A 9357-nucleotide genomic window follows, 5' to 3' on the forward strand; every position below is an offset into this window, starting at 1 on the left:
CTAATTTAGCCAATATAGTCTCTGATCTGTCAAAGGCCACTTTCAGTTTCATGAATGAAACAAGATCCTCCATCAGAAATCTGGAGGCACAAGTGGGCCAGCTGAGTAAGAAAGTCATTGAAACTCCTCCCAGTATTCTCCCAAGTAACACATAAGAGAATCCAAAAGGAGAGTGCAAGGCCATTGATGTGATCAAAGAGGCCGAATGCACAAGGGAGGAGGAGGACGAAAATCCTAGTGAGGAAGACCTCCTGGGACGTCCCTCAAGCAAGAAGGAGTTTCCTATTAAGGATCCTGATGAATCTGAGGCTCATCTAGAGACCATAGAGATTCCTTTAAATCTCCTTCTGCCATTCATGAGCTCTGAAGAATATTCATCCTCTGAAGAGAATGAAGATGTGACTGGAAAGCAAGTTGCTCAATACTTAGGAGCTATCATGAAGCTGAATGCCAAGCTGTTTGGTAATGAGACTTGGGAAAGTGAACCTCCCTTGCTCATTAGTGAACTAGATACTTGGATTCAGAGAACTCTACCTCAAAAGAAACAAGATCCTGGCAAGTTCTTAATACCTTGCACCATTGGCACCATGAGCTTTGAAAAAGCTCTATGTGATCTTGGGTCAGGGATAAATCTTATGCCACTCTCTGTAATGGAGAAGCTGGGGATCATTGAGGTACAACCTGCCTTGTTCTCATTACAATTGGCAGATAAGTCCATAAGACAAGCTTATGAAATAGTGGAGGACGTGCTAGTAAGGGTTGAAGGCCTTTACATCCCTACTGATTTCATAATCCTAGACACTAGGAAGGAAGATGATGAATGCATCATCCTAGGAAGACCTTTCCTAGCCACAGCAGGAGCTGTGATAGATGTCAACAGAGGTGAGTTAGTCCTTCAATTGAATGGGGACTACCTTGTGTTTAAGGCACATGGCCATCCCTCTGTGACAAAAGAGAGTAAGCATGAAGAGCTTCTCTCAATTCAGAGTCAAGAAGAGCCCACACAGTCAAACTCTAAGTTTGGTGTTGTGAGGCCACAACCAAACTCTAAGTTTGGTGTTCAAACCCCATATCCAAACTCTAAAGTTTGGTGTTGGGACTACACACTAAATTGACCTGATCACCATGTGGCTCCATGAGAGCCACTGTCAAGCTATTGACATTAAAGAAGCGCTTGTTGGGAGGCAACCCAATTTTATTTATCTAATTTTATTTTATTTTGTTTCTTTGTTATTTTTGTGTTTAATTAGGTACATGATCATGAGGAGTCACGAAAAAAATCAAAAAAATTAAAAACAGAGTCAAAAACAGAAGAAAAAAAATTTTCACCCTGGAGGCAGCACAGACTGGCGTTCAACGCCAGTAAGGTGCATCTGGCCGGCGTTCAACGCCAGAACAGAGCACCATTCTGGCGCTGAACGCCCAAAACAAGCAACAACCTGGCGTTAAACGCCAGGATGGTGCACAGAGAGGACAAACTGGCGCTGAACGCCAGAAACAAGTATGAAACTGGCGTTCAACGCCAGAAACATGCATTACATGGGCGTTGAACGCCCAGAACGTGCATCAATGGGCGTTTGAACGCCAGAATGATGCATGAAGGCATTTTACATGCCTATTTGGTGCAGGGATGGAATTCCTTGACACCTCAGGATCTGTGGACCCCACAGGATCACCTCAGGATCTGTGGACCCCACAGGATCCCCACCTACCATATTCCCACCTTACCTCCTAATCCTAGTTTTTGTGATGACTACTCCCCATGTCACAATCCCTTCTATTTTTCATTCACCACTCACTCTTTCCCATACACCCCACCTACCTTTACAATTCAATAAAAGCATAGCTTTTTTGCTTTTCCATTACCATTAAGGGCACCTAAGGCCAGAGAAACCTCAAAGGGAAGACAAAAGCTTCCACCTCTGAGTCATGGGAGATGGAAAGACTCATATAAACTGGAATAGCTCAGTTGGGTAGAACATGTGGCTGCAAATCAAGAGATCCCTGAGATACCTCAGGGGATAAGTTATCCTCCACAAAAATATTGGAAGCAACTAAGGGGAGGAACACGAAAATTACTAGGAATCATTCAACAGAAGCAAGGAAGAGACATAGAGGAGCTCAAAGAGCACCATTGGTTCTTCAAAAAGGCGCCACCCTCACCCAGGTGGATTCATTCCTTGTTCTTTATTTCTTTCTGTTTTCGGCCTTTAATTATTGTGTTTATCTATGTTTTGTGTCTTTATTTCATGATCATTAGTATGTAACCATGCCTTAAAGCTACGAATAAATTCCATTAATCCTTCACCTCTCTTAAATGAAAAATGTTTTAATTCAAAAGAACAAGAAGTACATGAATTTCGAAATTATTATTGAATTTAATTTAATTATATTGATGTGGTGACAATGCTTTTTGTTTTCTGAATGAATGATTGAACAGTGCATATGTCTTTTGATCTTGTTGTTTATGAGTGTTAAAATTGTTGGTTCTTGAAAGAATGATGAACAAAGAGAAATGTTATTGATGATCTGAAAAATTCATGAAATTGATTCTTGAAGCAAGAAAAAGCAGTGAAAAAAAAATGGAGCTAAAAAGAGTATATAGAAAAAGAAGGAGCAGTAGAAAAAGCCAATAGCCCTTAAAACCAAAAGGCAAGGGTAAAAAGGATCCAAGGCTTTGAGCATCAATGGATAGGAGGGCCCAAGGAAATTAAATCCAGGCCTAAGCGGCTAAATCAAGCTGTCCCTAACCATGTGCTTGTGTCATGAAGGTCCAAGTGAAAAGCTTGAGACTGAGTGGTTAAAGTCGTGATCCAAAGCAAAAGAGTATGCTTAAGAGCTCTGGACACCACTAACTGGGGACTTTAGCAAAGCTAAGTCACAATCTGAAAAGGTTCACCCAGTTATGTGTCTGTGGCATTTATGTATCCGGTGGTAATACTAGAAAACAAAGTGCTTAGGGCCACGGCCAAGACTCATAAGTAGCTGTGTTCAAGAATCAACATGCTTAACTAAGAAAGTCAATAACACTATCCCAAATTCTAAGTTCTCCAGAGACGCCAATCCCTCTAAACTACAAAGGAAAAAGTGAGATGCCAAAACTGTTCAGAAGCAAAAAGCTACAAGTCCCGCTCATTTAATTATAATTAATATTCATTGGTATTTCTGAATTTATAGTATATTCTCTTCTTTTTATCCTATTTGATTTTCAGTTGCTTGGGGACAAGCAACAATTTAAGTTTGGTGTTGTGATGAGCGGATAATTTATACGCTTTTTGGCATTGTTTTTAGATAGTTTTTAGTAAGTTTAAGCTACTTTTAGGGATGTTTTCATTAGTTTTTATGTTAAATTCACATTTCTGGACTTTACTATGAGTTTGTATGTTTTTCTGTGATTTCAGGTAAATTCTGACTGAAATTGAGGGATTTGAGCAAAACTCTGAAAAAGGCGGACAAAAGGACTGCTGATGCTGTTGGAATCTGACCTCCCTTCACTCGAAATGGATTTTCTGGAGCTACAGAACTCCAATTGGCGCACTCTCAACGGCGTTGGAAAGTAGACATCCAGGGCTTTCCAACAATATATAATAGTCCATACTTTATTCGAAGAATGACGACGTAACTTGGCGTTGAACGCCAAGTACATGCTCCTTTCTGGAGTTAAACGCCAGAAAAACGTCATGATCCGGAGTTGAACGCCCAAAACACGTCATAACTCGAAGTTCAACTCCAAGAGAAGCCTCAGCTCGTGGATAGATCAAGCTCAGCCCAAACACACACCAAGTGGGCCCCGGAAGTGGATTTATGCATCAATTACTTACTCATGTAAACCCTAGGAGCTAGTTTATTATAAATAGGATGATTTACTAATGTATTAGACATCTTTGGTCTCAGTTTTGTTTTATTCTTCATCCTAAGAGACTATTGATCACGTTTTAGGGGGCTGGCCATTCGGCCATGCCTGAACCTCTTACTTATGTATTTTCAACGGTGGAGTTTCTGCACACCATAGATTAAGGGTGTGGAGCTCTGCTGTACCTCAAGTATTAATGAAGTTCTATTTTCTTTTATTCAAATATCTCTTATTCTTATTCCAAGATATTCATTCGCAACTAAGAACATGATGAATGTGATGAGTTAGATAACCCTCATCATCATTCTCACTTATGAACGCGCGTGATTGACAACCACTTCCGTTCTACATGCAACAGAGCTTGAATGCGTATCTCTTAGATTCTCCAACAGAATCTTCGTGGTATAAGCTAGATAGATGGCGGCATTTATGAGGATCCGGAAAGTCCAATCTTGTCTGTGGTGTTCTGAGTAGGATCCTGGGAATCCGGAAAGTCTAACCTTGTCTGTGGTATTCCGAGTAGGATTCCGGTAATGAATGACTGTGACGTGCTTCAAACTTGTAACCTGCTGGGCGTTAGTGACAGACGCAAAAGAATCAAGGGATTCTATTCCAGTAGGAGCGGGAACCAACCGGTGATTAGCCGTACTGTGACAGAGTGCGTGAGCATTAGTTTTCACTGCGAGGATGGGATGTAGCCATCAACCATGGGTGATGCCTCCAGATGATTAGCTGTGCGAGTGACAGCCGCATAGGATATTTTCCCGAGAGGATGAAAGTAGCCACAGCTGATGGTGAACCCCTATACACAGCTTGCCATGGAAAGGAGTAAGAAAGATTGAGTTGAAGCAGTAGGAAAGCAGGCGTCCTTGAGCCATACAGCATCTTCATATACTTATCTGAAATTCCCACCAATGAATCTGCATAAGTCTTCTATCCTTTTTATTTTCTTATTTTATTATTTCTATTTTCGAACCCATAAATAATGTTTAATCCGCCTAACTGAGATTTTGATGAGCGGATAATTTGTACGCTTTTTGGCATTATTTTTAGTATGTTTTTAGTAGTTTTAGTTGAGTTCTTAATATATTTTTATTAGTTTTTAGTTGAAATTCACTTTTCTGGACTTTACTATGAGTTTGTGTGTTTTTCTGTGATTTCAGGTATTTTCTGGCTGAAATTGAGGGACCTGAGCAAAAATCTGATTCAGAGACTGAAAAGGACTGCAGATGCTGTTGGATTCTGACCTCCCTGCACTCGAAGTAGATTTTCTGGAGCTACAGAAGCCCAATTGGCGCGCTCTCAACGGCGTTGGAAAGTAGACATCCTGGGCTTTCCAGCAATATATGATAGTCCATACTTTGCCCAAGATTTGATGGCCCAAATCGGCGTTCAAAGTCACCTACAGAAATTCCAGCGTTAAACGCCGGAACTGGCACCTAATTGGGAGTTAAACGCCCAAACTGGCATAAAAGCTGGCGTTTAACTCCAAGAGAAGTCTCTACACGAAAATGCTTCATTGCTCAGCCCAAGCACACACCAAGTGGCCCGGAAGTGAATTTTTATGTCATTTACTCATCTTTGTACACCTTAGGCTACTAGTTTTCTATAAGTAGGACCTTTTACTATTGTAATAGATATAGAGAGTCTTTTGATCATGTTTTGATGATTGAATTCACTTTTGGAGGCTGGCCATTCGGCCATGCCTAGACCTTGTTCTTATGTATTTTCAACGGTGGAGTTTCTACACACCATAGATTAAGGTGTGGAGCTCTGCTGTACCTCGAGTATTAATGCAATTACTATTGTTCTTCTATTCAATTCCGCTTGTTCTTTGTCCAAGATATCACTTGTTATTCAATCTGATGAAGGTGATGATTGACACTCATCATCATTCTCACCTATGAACAAGGTGACTGACAACCATTCTTGTTCTACAAGCATCTGAGGCTTGGTGAATATCTCTTGGATTCTTTAACCGGAGTCTTCGTGGTATAGGCAAGAACTGATGGCGGCATTCAAGAGAATCCGGAAGGTCTAACCTTGTCTGTGGTATTCTGAGTAGGATTCAATGATTGAATGACTGTGACGTGCTTCAAACTTGTAACCTGCTGGGCGTTAGTGACAGACGCAAAAGAGAGATTCTATTCCAGTAGGGGAGGGAACCAAACCGGTGATTGGCCGTACTGTGACAGAGTGCGTGAGCATTAGCTTTCACTGCGAGGATGGGAGGTAGCCATTGACAACGGTGAAACCCTACACGAGCTTGCCATGGAAAGGAGTAAGAAGGATTGGATGAAGGCAGTAGAAAGCAGAGAGACGGAGGGAAGGCATCTTCATACGCTTGTCTGAAGCTCTTACACCAATGATATACATAAGTATCTCTATCTTTATCTCTTATGTTATTTTCGTTCATCACCATATCCATTTGAGTCTGCCTGACTGAGATTTACAAGATGACCATAGCTTGCTTCATACCACCAATCTCCGTGGGATCGACCCTTACTCGCGTAAGGTTTATTACTTGGACGACCCAGTGCACTTGCTAGTTAGTTGTGCGAAGTTGTGTTTATGCCATGGTATTGAGCACCAAGTCTTTGGAGCCATTACTAGGGATTGTTTATGTTTTGAAAAGTATTGATCACAATTTCGTGCACCAAGTTTTTGGCGCCGTTGCCGGGGATTGTTCTTGTGTATGGACAACTGACGGTTCATCTTGTTGCTTAGATTAGGCATTTATTTTTTTTCGAAATTCTTGAAGATGAATTCTAGAGTTTCATGATGATTTGCTGAAATCTGGCTGGCTGTAAAGCCATGTCTAATTTCATTGGACCGAGGTTTCAACTTCTCATCACAAGAGCTTGTTGATCTTGCTCTTGGAGCAGTGATCTGCTAAGGCTTGGCTGGCCTTTGGCCATGTCTAGTGTTTTGGACCGAAGCTTTCTTTGAAAGCTTGGCTGGCTGTGAAGCCATGTCTAATTCCTGGACTGGAGTCTTAGACTAGCATTGCACTGATTCCTGGAATTCTCATTAAGAATTTTGATATCTTTTTCCACTTAATTTTCGAAAATCACAAAAAAAAAAAATTCACAAAAACCATAAAAACCAAAAAAGATTTTATGTTTCTTGCTTGAGTCTAGTGTCTCATCTTAAGTTTGGTGTCAATTGCATGCATTCATTCTTGTGTCTTAAGGATCTTCAAGTAATTCTTGATGATTTCTTACTCTGATCTTTGAATTCTCTTGACTTGAGTGTTTATGTGTCTCATATGCATTCTTATTAATGTCAGTAGTATACAACTTGCTAAGTTTGGTGTCTTGCATGCATTGTTATTTGATTCTTGTTGCATTTTGATTATTAAAAAATCCAAAAATATTTTTAATTTATGTCTTTTCAAGTCAATAATACAGAGAATTGAAGATTCAGAACATACTGCAGAGGAATTATACAGAAAAAGCTGGGCATTCGAAAATGCCCAGTGAAGAAGGCAGACTGGCGTTTAAACGCCAGCCAGGGTACCTGGTTGGGCGTTTAACGCCCAAAAAGGGTGCATTTTGGGCGTTAAACGCCAGAATGGATACCATTCTGGGCGTTTAACGCCAGGATGGTGCTAGGGGGAAGATTTTGTTTTTCAAATCAAATTTTTTTTTCAAGTTTTCAAAGTTTTTCAAAATCAAATCTTTTTCAAATCATATCTTTTCAATCAAATGTTTTCAAAATTAATTTCTTTCCTTTTTCAAAGATACTTACTAACAATTAATGATTTGATTGAACATCACAAGATTGTTGCCTTTTCTGTTGAGAAAGGTTTAATGTTTCAAATCATATCTTTTCTTGTTAGGCAAGTCATTACTTTTTCAAAATCAAATCTTTTAAAAATTGTTTTCAAAACATATCTTTTAAAATTGTTTTCAAATCAAATCTTTTCAAATCATATCTTCTCAATCACATCTTTTTCAAAATAAGTTTTCAATCAAAATTTTTAACTTCTAATTTCAAAATCTTTTTCAAAAATCACTTGATTTCTTTTTCACTTTGAATTTTCAAAAATTATCAATCAATTTTTCAAAATGTTTTCAAAATCTTTTTAATTGACTTTTCGAAAATTCACTTCCCTCCTTCTCACATCCTTCTATTTATGGAGTACTACTCCTTCTTAATGCACAATTCGAACCTTATCTAATTAAAGTTCGAATTCTTCTTCTCCTTCTTCTTTCTATTTCTCTTTTCCTCTGACACCTCAAGGAATCTCTATACTGTGACATAGAGGATTCCACATTTTCTTGTTCTCTTCTCTTTCATATGAGCAGGAGCAGAGACAAAGGCATTCTTGTTGAAGCTGACCCTGAACCCGAAAGGACCTTGAAGAGAAAGCTAAGAAAAGCCAAAGCACAACTCTCCTTAGAGGACCTGACCGAATTCTTCAAAGAAGAAGAAGACATGGCAGCCGAAAACAACAATAATGCAAACAATGCAAGGAAGGTGCTGGGTGACTTTACTGCACCTACTCCTGATTTTTATGGGAGAAGCATCTCTATCCCTGCCATTGGAGCAAACAACTTTGAGCTTAAGCCTCAATTAGTTTCTCTAATGCAACAGAATTGCAAGTTCCATGGACTTCCAATGGAAGATCCTCATCAGTTCTTAGCTGAATTCTTGCAAATCTGTGACACAGTCAAGACTAATGGGGTTGACCCTGAGGTCTATAGACTGATGCTATTCCCTTTTGCTGTAAGAGACAGAGCTAGAATATGGTTGGACTCTCAACCTAAAGAAAGCCTGGACTCTTGGGAAAAGCTAGTCAATGCCTTCTTGGCAAAGTTCTTTCCACCACAAAGATGGAGTAAGCTTAGAGTGGAAGTCCAAACCTTCAGACAAAAGGATGGAGAATCCCTCTATGAAGCTTGGGAAAGATACAAACAATTAATCAGAAAATGTCCTTCTGACATGCTTTCTGAATGGAGCATCATAGGTATTTTCTATGACGGTCTCTCTGAACTATCCAAGATGTCTTTGGATAGCTCTGCTGGAGGATCTTGGTGCACGAAATTGCAATCACACTTTTGCAACTCCGCACAACTAACCAGCAAGTGCACTGGGTCGTCCAAGTAATACCTTGCGTGAGCAAGGGTCGATCCCACGGAGATTGTCGGCTTGAAGCAAGCTATGGTTATCTTGTAAATCTTAGTCAGGATATCAGAAATTATCAGGATTGATTGATTGTGAAAAGTAAAAGAACATGAAATGGTTACTTGTATTGCAGTAATGGAGAATAGGTTGAGGTTTTGGAGATGCTCCGTCTTCTGAATCTCTGCTTTCCCACTGTCTTCTTCATCAAACACGCAAGTCTCCTTCCATGGCAAGCTCGTGTAGGGTCTCACCGTTGTCAATGGCTACCTCCCATCCGCGCAGTGAAAGCTAATGCACGCACTCTGTCACAGTACTGCCAATCACCGGTTTGGTTCCCTCCCCTACCGGAATAGAATCCCTCTTTTGCGTCTGTC

The 9357-nt window shown here is 40.1% G+C and overlaps 1 non-coding gene across 1 annotated transcript; it reads right to left on the reverse strand.

The window, feature by feature from the left end:
• Nucleotides 1-8698: 8698 nt before the first annotated feature.
• LOC130977270 (small nucleolar RNA R71) lies at nucleotides 8699-8806 on the reverse strand. The gene has a single exon (XR_009084970.1). It is a non-coding gene; the product is annotated as a small nucleolar RNA R71 (small nucleolar RNA).
• Nucleotides 8807-9357: the final 551 nt, after the last annotated feature.

Source organism: Arachis stenosperma, chromosome 4 (assembly GCF_014773155.1).
Source record: "Arachis stenosperma cultivar V10309 chromosome 4, arast.V10309.gnm1.PFL2, whole genome shotgun sequence".
In the NCBI taxonomy this organism is placed as follows: domain Eukaryota; kingdom Viridiplantae; phylum Streptophyta; class Magnoliopsida; order Fabales; family Fabaceae; genus Arachis; species Arachis stenosperma.